This window comes from Nicotiana tomentosiformis, chromosome 8 (assembly GCF_000390325.3).
Source record: "Nicotiana tomentosiformis chromosome 8, ASM39032v3, whole genome shotgun sequence".
Lineage (NCBI taxonomy): Eukaryota > Viridiplantae > Streptophyta > Magnoliopsida > Solanales > Solanaceae > Nicotiana > Nicotiana tomentosiformis.
The window spans coordinates 23,530,313-23,546,411 of NC_090819.1; positions in this window are offsets into that span (position 1 = coordinate 23,530,313).

A 16,099-nucleotide genomic window follows, 5' to 3' on the forward strand; every position below is an offset into this window, starting at 1 on the left:
AGTCACAACCCTGAGCCTAGGGGTCAAAAATTCTGCTATTTTATTCATTACTCAAGTACTCAGAGGAAAGTACTACTCAAGCTCATGCCTAAATATGCTAATATCAAATAAATCACAAAGGTTTTATTCTTCCTCTTTTACTACTCCTACGAAAGAAAAAATATCTAATCCAAAAAATAAAAATATTTATCCGGTTCAAGTTACATCCCTTGAAAAAGAACCGATGCGCATATAAACCAAGGGGAAGTATTACATAACTAAAACTAACTAGAACAAAAACAAAATATTTTTGGATTTTTTTCATTGGACCTTAATTGTCACGACCCAATTTCACCTATAGGTCGTGATGGCGCCTAACACTACAGCTAGGCAAGCCAACTAATAAGTCAAACGTACATTGGTTAAACTTTTATTCCAAAAAAATAATAAAATACCAATTTCTACCAATGTGTGTGCCAAGACCCGGTGTCACAAGTGCATAAGCATCTAGTAGATTATACAAAACTCCCAATACTGTCTAAAATGAAATAGACAGAATATAAATATAAGAAGAGACACTGGTAGCTGCAGAACGGCTCAGAAAGGTAGCTCACCACTATGCCTCGAGATGACGTGGGTATGTGATGATAGGTCCTCCACTAGTACATGTCTCAGATCCTGCACAAAAAGTGCAGCAAGTGTAGTATGAGTACGTAAACAACGTGTACTCAGTAAGTATCAAGCCTAATCTCGAAGTGGTAGAGACGAGATGGCCGACTTTGACACTCACTATGGGTCAATAATAATAATTGAAATAAAACTAGGATATTTAAATCAACATGATTTACAGAATTTACAATAATTTATTTAATCAGCAGAAATAATCAAATTTCTTCAAATGTAACAATTCTCAATATATTAATTAAATTCCTTCAATTCAAATAAATTCCAATTTATAAATTAAATCTCATTTACAGGAGTAACAATTAATTCCTTAACAAGCAAGAATAATAATTCATTAAATTTCAAGGATTTTCTAATTTATTAATTAGCTTCACAAGTTGAAATAAATTATTAAAGTATCATGTAATTTTTATTATTAGGCACGATTTCTGCCGAGGACGTACGGCCCGATCCAGAGTGTCGTGTACACTACCGAGGGACGTGCGACGCGATCCATAGATGCATCTATCCTGCCGAGGCGTCCGACCCGCTCCACAAGAAAGGAGAACATTTTCTTATGTGCCTCCGGAAGGAGAGTATGTTTATTATAAGATAAATTTGGGAGGAGAACAATTTCTTTTAACAATTAATTGATTTTAAAAAAAATTAAGCATATGAGATTTCCATCCTTTAATATCTTTATCTAACAATTCACAATATATTCATATATATATATATATATATATATATATATATAATTAATATTAATTAATCAAAGAATACATTTTACACAAGTAAGGCATGCTTTGAGTCCTAAACTACTCGGACTTTAGCATTATTAGTAGCTACGCACGGACTCTCGTCACCTCGTGCGTACGTAGCCCCCATAATTTAGCAACAATTGTTTAATCTTAATCACCTATGAGGTAATTTCTCCCTCACAAGATTAGACAAGAGCCTTCCCTCGTCTTGCTCCAATTTAATCCACTATAAGGCCTTTTCCACGATTATCCAACTCCGTCTGGCTCGAATCTAGCCAAAATAATTCGATACAATCACTAAATATTATAGGAATCAATTCTATAAGAAAATACTATATTTTTAAGAAAAGATCCCAAAATTAATTAAAAATTTGCCCGCAGGGCCCACATCTCGGAATCCGGTGAAAGTTTTAAAATCTAACAACCCATTCAATTACGAGTCCTACCATACCAGTTTCACTCAAATCCGACTCCGTATCGATACCGAAATCTCAAAATTTTGTTTCTATGAGATTTCTAAACTTTTCCAAATTCCAATCTCAAAATACTAATTAAATTGTGAAAACAATGATATATTTATGTTTATAGACCAAATCCAAGTTAGAATCACTTACCCCAATATTTTTCCCTTGAAAATCTGCCAAAAGTCGCCTCTGCTCAAGCTCAAGTACGTCAAAAATGGCAAATGGGATGAATGTCCTCTTTTTATAAAACTGCTCACCAGCCTTCGGAACTGGTCCTCGAGCTGGGCCTCGATCATGGCTTCGATCACAGGCTTGAGCCTGGACCTCGGTCATGGCCTCGATCAAGGCATCGAGGTTGGGCCTTCGATCAGGACATTGAGGTTGGGCCTTTGATCAGGGCATAGAGCATGGGCCTTCGATCAGGGCATCGAGCATGGGCCTTCGATCAGGGCATCGAGCATGGGCCTTCGATCAGGGCATCGAGCATGGGCCTTCGATCAGGGCATCGAGCATGGGCCTCGATCCTAGCCCTCGAGCCTTACCTTCGATCATGTCCTCGAGCTGGACCTTCGATCGTGGCTTCGATACTGAGCCCCGTCCCTGGCTTTGACTCAGGCCTCGATCGTTGGATCGATATCTGGGTTCGATCTGGGGCTCGATCACATCCCAGAATATACAGTAGAAGGGAAAATTGCAGCAGCTTTTTAAGTTCAATTTTTGATCCGTTAACCATCCGAAATTCACCCGAGGCCCTCGGGACCTCAACCAAATATACCAACAAGTCCTAAAATATCATACGAACTTAGTCGAACCTCTAAATCACATCAAACAACGCTAAAATCATGAATCATACCTCAATTCAAGCTTAATGAAACTAAGAGTTTTCAACTTCTATATTCGATGTCGGAACCTATCAAATCAACTCCGATTGATCTCAAATTTTACACACAAGTCATAAATTACATAACGGAGCTATGAAAATTTTCGGAATTGGATTCTGACTCCGGTATCAAAAAGTCAACTCATCGGTCAAACTTCCAAACTTAAATTCTTATTTTTAGCCATTTAAAGCCTAATTTAACTACGGACTTCCAAATAAAATTACGAATACGCTCCTAAGTCCAAAATCACCATACAGAGTTGTTGGAATCATCAAAATTCTGTTCCGGGGTCGTTTTCACATAATTAGACATCCGGTCACTATTCGAACTTAAACATTTTAATTTTTCATGAAAATTCCATATCTCGAGCTAGGGACCTCGAAATTTGATTCCGGGCATACGCCCGAGTCCCAAATCATGATACGGACCTACCAGAACTGTCAAAACACTGATCCGAGTCTGTTTACTCAAAATGTTGACCAAAGACAACTCAATTGAGTTTTAAAGCTCTAATTCACATTTTAATCCATTTTTCACATAAAAACTTTCCAGAAATCTTTACGGATTGCGCACACAAGTCGAGGAATGATAAATAGTACTTTTCGAGGTTTTAGAATACATAATTAATTATTAAATTTAAAGATGATATTTTTTGGGTCATCACATTAATCCCTTAAGAAAGCTATCCACAAAATCTATCGTTGGGACAAGTTCAAATTTTCTATTTTTTTTTCATTTTTTTTATTTTTTTGAAAAATAAAAACCACTACACTAAGAAAGAATAATACAAATAAGCTAAAATAGCACAAAAACTTACTCAGACAATATCCTCACCCCACACTTAAAATAGTGCAATGTCCTAAATGCACACTATAAATAACAAGAAGCTAAAAGAGACTCCCTGGTAGGCCAAAGGCCGAAGTATTAGCATCTCACGGGATACTCATACTTCTCCCAGGTATGATCCTTTGTGCAGGTACCTCACACTCAGTTTTAACCACCTGCTCGCTTTTGCACTCGCCTATTGACTTTGACTCCATGCTCCTACTCCTACAAAATACAAAAATAATACTACAAAAAATAACACAATAAAAAAATAAACAAAAGTAAAAAGAAAAATAAAATTGGGTTGCCTCCCAACAAGTGCTTGATTTAAACTCGCGGCACGACGCCATCACTTTCACCACTTTTCCTCCACCTCGAGGATATGAATTCCGTCCCCAATTTTGCATCAATTTTTCTGTCACGTTCCTTGGGCGGTAGTGTAAAAATAAAGAAACCAAGAAATATATATCGCATCTTGCACTTCTTGGCCTTTATGTGGGATATGTCGTTTTTGCCATTTTGGTGTGGCAAATTTTAGAATGTAAGGGTCTTGGTCTTCATCTTTACATCTCTCCAACAGTTCGATCTCTATGCCCCAAACGCACACGCAAGTATACGTAGTCGTACAAGTAATATAGGATTGTAAGTCGCGATATCGTACCCATAGGGACTTGTGATTAACTATTTACTAAATTAAACTAAGATAATTAATCTATTCAAGCAATTTTCTAAAGTATGAATATTTAACTAAAGCTAATCTAGAGTAACAAACTAAGAGATTAAATGAAACTAGTTTGGAATATTAGAGATGAATTCAATGGGATAAAATAATCCAGAGTTATGGGTTAGCTAACAACCCCGTTGAGTTTTCTACTTAAATTGTCTACTTAGTTTATCTAGCTTATTGATTGACAGGGTTAATATTACTCGTAGTCTTCTCCCGAAGTACTACTCGCCTATTCAAGCTAACCTAACGCCTATATTCCTATGGAATCAAGATTAACAAGAATGCAATAATAATTCCCGTATAGTATCCAAGTAAGGCGATTAGGTATATTCCTATCCTAACCTCAAATCCGTTCCCGATACTCAGGTTCAAGATCTTGCTCTACTCAATCTTATATGCAATCTAAAATTTTCTCTTCCGAGTACAATCCTAGATTCGTAGATAGTATTTAATTGGTGATCAAGCAATCAAATAATTAAGCGCAAGATTGAATAAATAAACGAATATGATAAAATAATAAGAACAATGTAATCTTCAAACTACAACGTTCATGTAGCACCTTACAACTCTAAAACTAATAAACTATAAAGTTAAAGGAAGGGAAGAGAAGAAAAACTAGTTAGAAGCCTCCTCCTAACGTGGTTTGTGCTCCCGCACGTAAGTTATCCTTCAAAATGTGTTAGCTCTCTTCCAAAGCAGGTTTAAGACTCCTTATATATGTCACGACCCAAAAATCACTAGTCGTGATGGCACCTAACTCGACCCGCTAGGTAAGCCAACTAACAGACAATACAATCCAAATGAAATTTTAGGAAAATAGTGAAGAATTATCTGGACATTTACAAATTAACCCAAGAACTGGTAGTACAACTCATGAGCTTCTAAGACTTGGAGTTTACAAAGCTGATACAAATAATTACACGATCTGTTTGAAAGTTACATAAACAGATTAACAAAATCTAAAGCTACCAAGGACAAGTGGCAGCTATATCCGGAATGCACGAATAGCTTCAGGGTCAGCTCCCGATATCACCAGCAGCTCCATTCCAAAAATCTGCATGCAAGGTGCAGAATTGTAGTATGAGTACAACCGACCCCATGTACCCAGTAAGTATTTTGTCTAACTTCATCGAAGTAGTGATGAGGCCTTTTAGTTAAAAGATGCTCACTGATAAAATCTGTACCGTAAACTAGCAATAGAACTATACTACAGTATAACAGAATAGAGTACACGAAACGAATGTACAAAGCAATAACGGAGTACTAGAAGGGATCACAAATCAACAGTTTCCAATATCTCGACCAATCTTTTCCTTAGAATGAAAACCAATAAACCACAATAGTCACCCCATAACTTTCATAGCATGAGGAATATACTCTGATATCAAGTCAATTCCACGGCAACACCCTTCGTACAATTATCTCATCCTCGCCAAATATGCGTAAAACAGTACCAACCGGATGGCCGAAATGTCGATAACAGTAATGATAAAGTAGGAAATACGCATGTAGAAATAATGAATGAGGATGTACATAAGGGCATTAGTAACAGAATAGGCGGAAAGCATAGGGGTAATGACAACAATTAGGGAAAGGAATATAACTTCAACTAACTAGCATGGCGGAGGCATAAAAATAGATATAACGAATAAGGGGGGAAAACATGATCTTTATGCGTTAACAAGTAGAAGCATGAATGACTAACACGGTAGAAGGCATATACTAAGTGCAACCAAAATAGATACGACAAAGATATAATTATAACAGCAGAAAGTAGGCATGAGTGACACAATAACAAATAAGATAAAGAACAAGAACAGGGCATCAACGACAAGTCACATAAGAACCATAAATAAAATAATAACAGCTCAATGTAACGGCATGAACGTATACACAAAGGAAAGATATCACAACATAATGCATGTCCCTCATCCTTGCCTGCACGGAAACACCCATCGTGCTATGAACTCATGATAATTTAAAGCATGATAATATAAATGAAATGGAATGGAATGGCATCACCCTTCATGCTTTATGCTCATATAATATGGCACGACGTCACCCTTCGTGCCTTTACTCAAAATGATATAGCATGGCATCACCCTTCGTGCTTTTACTCTCAATCGATATGGCACAACATCAACCTTCATGATTTTACTCTTAATAATATGGCATGGCATCACTCTTCGTGCTTTTACTCTCAATAATATGGCATGGCGTCACCCTTCGTGCTTTTACTCTCAATAATATGGCACGGCATCACCCTTCGTGCTTTACACTCTTCCTCATATGATAATGAATAAACAAAGGCATAACATCACCCTTCGTGCTTTACACTCTTCCTTACCAAGCATATGTATATCAATGACAAACAAGGTAGGAAGCATAAATAATGTCAAGGAGAGTGTTTAAACGAATATTCCAAATGAATCCCAATCACAACTTTCCAAGCCAACAATAGTTCAATAAACCCGCAAGAACCTTATTATTCAAGTATTCCAACAAATCTCACAAATGATCTACAACACAAGTATAGAATCTAGTATCTCAAGAATATCGGCCGTAGCAATGTATTAATGATTATGCATATTGATGAGCGAATTAAACACACCAATGTATTCTCAGAATTTCCATCAAATTTGACCAAGTTATAATAAGCTAAGTCTTAGTTCTAACATTTAATAATATGTTCTTAGTATCTAGGAGTCAAGTAAGGCATGAGGCAAGAAGGTCACGTGATTCTACAAGACACAATTTATAACATAATTTACCCCCGAGCATGGTTAACCCTGGCACATGCATATATGCTTGTCATCTCATATATGTATCACCCCCGCATATAGCAAACAATGTCAAATAGTAGGAAAAATTTTCTCAACAAAGTTAGGCAAGACACTTACCTCAATTCGGCTAACTTAATACTCAATTTAGCTTTTTCCATTACAAATTCACCTCCGTTCAGCTCAATCTAGCCAAAGACGACTTAAATACATCACACAATGCAAGGGAAAACAATTTTAATTAATAAAGCTATGATTTTTATACAATTTCTAAAAAGTCAACAAAAGTTAACTCCTAGGCCCGCCCGGTCAAAACCCGGGTCCAAGGGTCGGTCTTGACTACCCATAGCCTCATGAGTCCAAATACATATTTTGTTTCCAAATCTGAGTCCTATTCAACTCTCAAATCCCAAATTTTTATTTTTCAAAGTTTTGACAAAATCCCCAATGTTTTCCCTAGATTCTCATGAATTTGATGTTAAATCTTATGTATCATCATGAAATGCAGTTGAGAATTGATTAGAGGCACTTACCCAATGATTTGGTATGAGAATCCCTTCACAAAATCGCCTCCCATCGAAGCTAGGGTTCAAAATATAACAAAATGAAGCTAAGTCTCGGAATTCTCAACTATATGCAGGCTGCATATGTCGCATTTGCGACATGGAGTTCGCAAATGCGAACCCCGCAAATGCGAACAACTAATCGCAAAAGCGAAGTTTTGAAATTCTCTGCTGCCTTCGCAAATGCGACCAAAAAGGTCGCAAATGCAAAAACTAGTCCTTCGCAAAAGCGACCAGTTGGTCGCAAAAGCGAACTAACTCCGCCCAGGTCTTTATCGCAAATGCGAACTCAACAGGCTTCACAAAAGCGGAAAATTCTTCGCAAATGCGAGTCCTTTCCCCAGCAGCCCAGATTCGCAAATACGAGGCTGCTTCGCAATTGCGATAGTCATTTGTGACAAAAACATCACAAATGCGATGGCACCAGTACCAGCACTCAAAATCATGAAAAATCATTCCGGATCTAATCTGAAACTCACCCAAGCCCCCGAGGCTCCAAACCAACTGTGCACCCAGGTCCAGAAACACAGCAAGAACTCGCTCGTGTGATCAAATCATCAAAATAACCTCTATAAGCATGAATCGGATGCTAAAACACATGAAGATCAAAGTAAACTTCAAGAACTTCTAGAATCGCAACTGAGCGTCCGAACAATATCAAATCAACTCCAAAATGTGCCAAATTTTGCAGACAAGTTCTATATGATGAAATGAACCTACTCGAGGCTTCGAATCATGCATAACAACCTCGAAACGATGAGTCGCATCTCAAATAAAAATCAATGAACTTTGAAACTTCAACTTCTATAACCGATGCCGAAACCTATCAAAACACGTCCAATTGACCTCGAATTTTGCACATACGTCACATTTGACATTACAGACCTACTCCAACTTCCAGAATCGGAATCCAATCCCGATATCATAAAGTCCACTCCCGGTCAAACTTCCCAAAAAAGTCCAACTTCTGCCATTTCAAGACTAAATCGACTACGGACCTCCAAATTATAATCCGGACGTGCTCCTAAGTCCAAAATCACCCAACGGAGCTAACAAAACTCCATTATGAGATCCAATGCTAAAAGGTCAAACTTGGTCAACTCTTCCAACTTAGAGCTTAAATCTTGAAGTTCATTCTTCCAAATCGATTCCGGATAACTTGGAAATCAACATCTATGATTTACGCAAATCATAATACATCATGCGGGGATACTCAAGCCCTAAAACTACCAAGAAAAAGTGCAAATTCTCAAAACGACCAGTCGGGTCGTTACATCCTCCACCACTTAAACATACGTTCGTTCTCGAACATGCCAGGAGTCATTGCAAAGCTACCAAATCATGGTGTAACCTTACTATGTCGATACCCGGGGGTGATCCCACGTCACCCTGCTCCATATAAGCCTGCCAACGTAACATAACTAGAGATCCTTACTTCAACCTTGGTCCTTAAACCTTAGAACCCAATCTCTAACATCGAGAATTCATTACAAGACCCGAATCTCACATCTACACATTGTATAAACCTGAACAAGTTGTATTAGGTCATAACCATAACCCCAAGATGAAATCACACGGTACACCCCATCACTCAGACACTCACATCAGGAACTGCTGACCACCATTACTACCCAAAAACAAATCCGGTGCCGGTAGAAAACCTCATATCAATTTGAGCTTCGTTCAAAACCTTCATACCATACCGATGATGAAAGAAACACGCATAACCTCTTAACCACTCATTTGATCAATAAGCCAAGAAACTCACTCATCCGACCAGGGCCATTGCCCAAATCCTCAGTAGTATTTAGTATTATTCTTTCAAATCTTCCTCATCCCAATACAATATTGCCATTCTCAAGTCTAGAAACCTCATCTCAGCCAATATAAGCAGCCCCACAGACAAGTATCAACAATAATCATATGGATCTCCACACAACACGGTCCTGAACACCAATAAGTAATAATTCAGACATGACAGATAACAGTAAGAGAGTTAAATAAGAAGACTACTAAATAAGTTAAGCAGGTGGGAAAATTGTAGCATTTTCCTATGAACTATTTTCAACAAGGTGAAACAAAACTACACGAAGTAAGCATCAGGAGTTACATTTCATCACGGTACCGTTGCGGCGTGCAACCCGATCCCATCATATCAATCCACATAGGGTACCCATCGAGCCATAATACTCAGGCTCACTGATCACATATGCGTCAATATCAAGCACAATAGAGTGCACAAAATATAACTGTGGGTAAATTATTAGGAACAAACAATACCGAGAAGGACAAGCACAACTACGGTGCAATAAGCAAATCAACATCACGAAGGGCCATCTCGCCCATAATGCCATGAGGCCTAAATTGAATTACAATATGCGTGCGAAGAACCATGTAACCCTCACAAACCGTCATAGCATAGGAGAGGAACACATAATACAGACCAAGGCACGAATATCATCTATTCCGCCCGACGATATACCTGTGGTAACAGATGCGCAAGATCAAGCAAATCCGATCTGATACAGAATACACATCCTCATTGGGCCTACCAATGGGTCCCCAAATCAACTCCGGTCATCCCCGAATGGACAAATAGCCCTCCAAAAGTCCACAACGACATAACCATAACACACACTATCATCTGGCTAGCTTTGGCCATATTTCACAATCGACAACCACGAAACAATCTGCTTCTGAGAACTCCCAGTCTCCAAATCCATAGAACTCATGAATCACCATACCTGATCCTAACTCCACCGCCAAATGTCTAACACATCTCTCGAATACGATCATTCCATAAGGAATACTTCTATAATTCTTCCGTGTCACATAACAAAATCTGAATCGCAGCAGTCGACTAACCAGGCGAGCACTGCAATATCAATGATGCATCCGTAAGTCAAAACACAATGCGTCTTCTGAAATGCACACCCTTCTTAGGCAATACCAAGTAGTAATAGCATCCATCTAGACATCTGAAACCGTCTGTGCTATTTAAGAATTCATGACCTTCCCTTCAAAATGGAACTGTGGCCTTGCATGTGTAAAACTCAATACCGATCAGTCATAAACCTTATATTTGATCTCATCCAGGAGGAAATCCCAATACGCAACATGTTTCTCACACCAGTAGGAAATATCCACCTCGAGTCATGATAGAAATCATCGAGAACTCCTTGGAATCCATTTTCACATAATCAAGCTATCAGAACTAAATCCCTCCAACTCAACCAAGCCATGCAATTGCCCAAAACCCATGAGCATTGCCACGAAACACCTGTGGAGACCCACCACATCACAAGTACCCAAAGAACCGATCATACCATTACCGTGTTGATCCAATTTACTATCAAATGCCTTGTTTCCTTCGAGTTCCTTCCAAATTACTCTCAAGTTGATACCTCTCCTTTCGAGAATACCATGATCCTTACCCCAAAGCTCGCCCTAAGAGGTTCTAGCATAAAAACCACACCGCCCTAAGGCCCATAAGCTAATGCATTCCCTCTTAGCACCCCAAAGTACCACAACCGAGACACCCACTCTGAAGAGACCTTCTGTGAATCTAAAGTTATTTCCTCTACCACTTAGTCTTCCTGATACTGAAATGCATAATCCACAATGATATAGAAATACCCGCGAGCCTCGACACCATCCAACGTAAATCTTATATTCTAGCCACAACTACTATGCCACCACTTAATCTTCCTGAGTCTGAACTCATCAATAAGGCATGAGAATCAAATTTGCCCCACAATTATTAGTCCTTTTACGCCTCAAGCAAACTCTTCTCTTCACATTCAGGTCATCTGAACACAACCCGCAGTCACATCCTACTCATCAATTTGTCATCCAACCACTCGCCGACCACAAATTCCACTCATAGGGACACTACCGAACATATAAGCCCAGAGGCACATGCACACACAACCGAAATTCCTGTGCTCAAGCTGCAGTCAAAACCCGGCCTCAAGACCTCCAGACTGACCCATCATCAGCCCACAGAAATCACATCTCGCACCTCATCCATGGAGTCACAAGCTGTCGATGCACAACCAATACCGAGTGCTCACATGCACATACAAATGCGTGGAGGGAATTCAAAGAGTTACGCTTTAAGCCGAATCAATGCCGCACGATAAGGAAAGAAAGATGGGAAGTTTATCCTAAATGCCCTGTAGCCTCTTGAAGATAGGTGTGGACGTCATCATATCGATCCGCAAGACTCTACTAGACACTTTCTCTTGAATCGTAGAACCTATGAACCTAGTGCTCTGATACCAACTTGTCACGACCCAAAAATCACTAGTTGTGATGGAACCTAACTCGACCTGTTAGGTAAGCCAACTAACAGACAATATAATATTTTAGGAAAATAGTGAAGAATTATTCGGACATTTACAAATTAACCCAAGAACTGGTAGTACAAATCATGAGCTTTTAAGACTTGAAATTTACAAAGCTGATACAAATAATTACACGATCTGTTTGAAAGTTACATAAACATATTAACAAAAATAAAGCTACCAAGGACAAGTGGCAGCTATATCCGGAATGCATGAACATCTCCAGGGTCAGCTCCCGACATCACCAGCAGCTCCGCTCCAAAAATCTTTATGCAAGGTGCAGAAGTGTAGTATGAGTACAACCGACCCCATGTACCTAGTAAGTATTTTGTCTAACATCATCGAAGTAGTGACAAGGCTTTTTAGTTAAAAGATGCTCATTGATAAAATATGTACCATAAACTAGCAATAGAACTATACTACAGTATAAAAGAATAGAGTACACGAAACGAATGTACAAAGCAATAACGGAGTACTAGAAGAGATCACAATTCAACAATTTCCAATATCTCGACCAATCTTTTCCTTAGAACGAAAACCAATAAACCACAATAGTCACCCTATAACTTTCATAGCGTGAGGAATATACTTTGATATCAAGTTAATTGTACGGCAACACCTTTCGTGCATTTATCTCATCCTCAATAATATGCATAAAACAGTACCAACTGGATGGCAGAAATGCCGATAACAGTAATGATAAAGTAGGAAATACACAAGTAGAAATAATGAATGAGGATGTACATAAGGGCATCAGTAACAGACTAGGCAGAAAGCATAGGGGTAATGACAACAATTAGGGAAAGGAATATAACTTCAACCAACTAGCATGGTGGATGCATAAATATAGATATAACGAATAAGAGGGGAACACATGATCTTTATGCGTTAACAAGTAGAAGCATGAATGACTAATACGGTACAAGGCATGTACTAAGTGCAACTAAAATAGATAAGACAAAGATATAATTATAACAGCAAGAAGTAGGCATGAGTGACACAATAACAAATAAGATAAAGAATAAGAACAGGTCATCAACGACAAGTCACATAAGAACCATAAATACAACAATAACATCTCAATGTAATGATATGAACGAATAAACAAAGGAAAGATATCACAACATAATGCATGTCCCTCGTCCTCACCTGGACGGAAACACCCATCGTGCCATGAACTCATGATAATTTAAAGCATGATAATATAAATGAAATGGTCACGGCATCACCCTTCATGCTTTATGCTCACATAACATGGCACGACATCACCCTTCATGCTTTTACTCACAAATTATATGGCACGACATCACCCTTCGTGCTTTTACTCTCAATTGATATGGCACGACATCACCCTTCGTGCTTTAACTCTCAATAATATGGCATGGCATCACCTTTCGTGCTTTTACTCTCAATAATATGGCACAGCATCACCCTTCGTGCTTTACATCCTCTCTCACATGATAATGTATAAACAAAGGCACGACATCACCCTTCATCCTTTACAATCTTTCTTACCAAGCATATGTATATCAATGACAAACAAGGCAGGAAGCATAAATAACGTCAAGGAGAGTGTTTAAATGAATATTCCAAATGAATCCCAATCACAACTTTCCAAGCCAACAATAGTTAAATAAACTTGCAAGAACCTTATTATTCAAGTATTCCAATAAAACTCACAAATGATCTACAACACATGTATAGAATCTAGTATCTCAAGAATATCAGCCGTAGCAATGTATTAATGATTATGCATATTGATGACCTAATTAAACACACCAATGTATTCTCAGAATTTCCATCAAATTTGACCAAGTTATAATAAGCTAAGTCTTAGTTCTAACATTTAATACTATGTTCTTTGTATCCAAGAGTCAAGTAAGGCATGAGGCAAGAAGGTCACGTGATTTTACAAGACACAATTTATAACATAGTTTACCCCCGAGCATGGTTAACCCTGGCACATGCATATATGCTCGTCACCTCATATATGTATCACCCCCGCATGTAGCAAACAATGTCAAATAGTAGGAAAAATTTCCTCAACAAAATTAGGCAAGACACTTACCTCAATTCGGCAAACTCAATACTCAATTTAGCTTTTTCCTTTACAAATTCACCTCTGCTCGGCTCAATCTAGCCAAAGATGATTTAAATACATCACACAATGCAAGGGAAAAAAATATTTCAATTAAGAAAGCTATGATTTTTATACAATTTCTAAAAAGTCAATCCCCGGGCCCGTCCGGTCAAAACTCGGGTCCAAGGGTAGGTCTTGACTACCCATAGCCTCACGGGTCCAAATACATATTTTGTTTCCAAATCCGAGTCCTATTCAACTCTGAAATCCCAAATTTTCATTTTTCAAGGTTTTGACAAAATCACCAAATATTTCCTAGATTCTCATGAATTTGATGTTAAATCATGAAATGTAGTTGAGAATTGATTAGAGGCACTTACCCAATGATTTGGTATGAGAATCCCTTCACAAAATCACCTCTCATCGAAGCTAGGGTTCAAAATATAACAAAATAAAGCTAAGTCTCGGAATTCTCAGCTATATGCAGGCTACAGATGTCACATTTGCGACATGGGGTTCGCAAATGCGAAACCCGAAAATGCGAAAAACTAATCACAAAAGCAAAGTTTTGAAATTCTCTGCTTTCTTCGCAAATGCGACCAAAAAGGTCGCAAATGTGAATACTGGTCCTTCGCAAAAGCGACCAGTTGGTCGCAAAAGCGAACTAACACCGCCTAGGCCTTTATCGCAAATGCGATACTGAGTCCGCAAATGCGAACTCAATAGGCTTTGAAAAAGCAAAACATTCTTCGCAAATATGAGTCCTTTCCCCAGCAGCATAGCTTCGCAAATGCAAGGCTGCTTCACAATTGCGATAGTCGCACTTGCAACAAAAACATCGCAAATGCGATGACACCAGTACCAACACTCAAAATCATGAAAAATCATTTCGGATCCAATCCGAAACTGACCCGAGCCCCCGAGGCTCCAAACCAACTATGCACCCATGTCCAGAAACACAACAAAAACTCGCTCACACGATCAAATCATCAAAATAACCTCTATAAGCATGAATCGGTCGCCAAAACACATGAAGATCAAAGTAAACTTCAAAAACTCCTAGAATCTCAGCCGAGCATCCGAACCATATCAAATCAACTCCAAATGGCGCCAAATTTTGTAGACAAGTTCTATATGACAAAAACTAATCTACTTGAGACTTCAAACTAACCTTGAAACGACGAGTCGCACCTCAAGTAAAAATTAATGAACTTTAAAATTTCAACTTCTACAACCAATGCCGAAACCTATCAAAACACGTCCAATTGACCTCAAATTTTGCACACACGTCACATTTGACATTACGGACCTACTCCAACTTCTGGAATCAGAATTTGACCCTGATATCGAAAAGTCCACTCCTAGTCAAACTTCCCAAAAAAATCCAACTTCCGCCATTTCAAGACTAAATAGACTACGGACCTCCAAATTATAATCCGGACGCGCTCCTAAGTCCAAAATCATCCAATGGAGCTAACGGAACTTCATTCCAAGATCCAATGCTAAAAGGTCAAACTTGGTCAACTCTCAACTTAGAGCTTAAATCTTGAAGTTCATTATTCCAAATCGATTCCGGATAACTTGGAAACCAACACCGGCGATTTACGCAAATCATAATACATCATGCAGGGATACCCGAGCCCTCAAACTACCGAGAAAAAGTACAAATGCTCAAAACGACCAGTTGGGTCGTTACAATATATGAGTTATTACCGTATAGGATCAGGATAACTTTATCCGGATAAAATAGGAAAAATCCCATCACACAGGGTCCAGGCCAGTGCTTGGACATGGAGCTGCATGCAGTGAGCGATTTGCAATTTTTAACGTCCTAGCTTGCTTTGAATTGGGGGATAAACACTAAAGGGTGTCCCCCTTTATCTCATCCCATTTTGTTCTTTTAATTTCTTTTATGTTTCTTCCGTATTTTATTTAATTTTGCTCCAAATCTCTTCATCTTCACAAGGCTTTATTCCTACAGCTAAAATATAATATTAAGCACAAAGTAATATAATTAATACTAAAAAGAC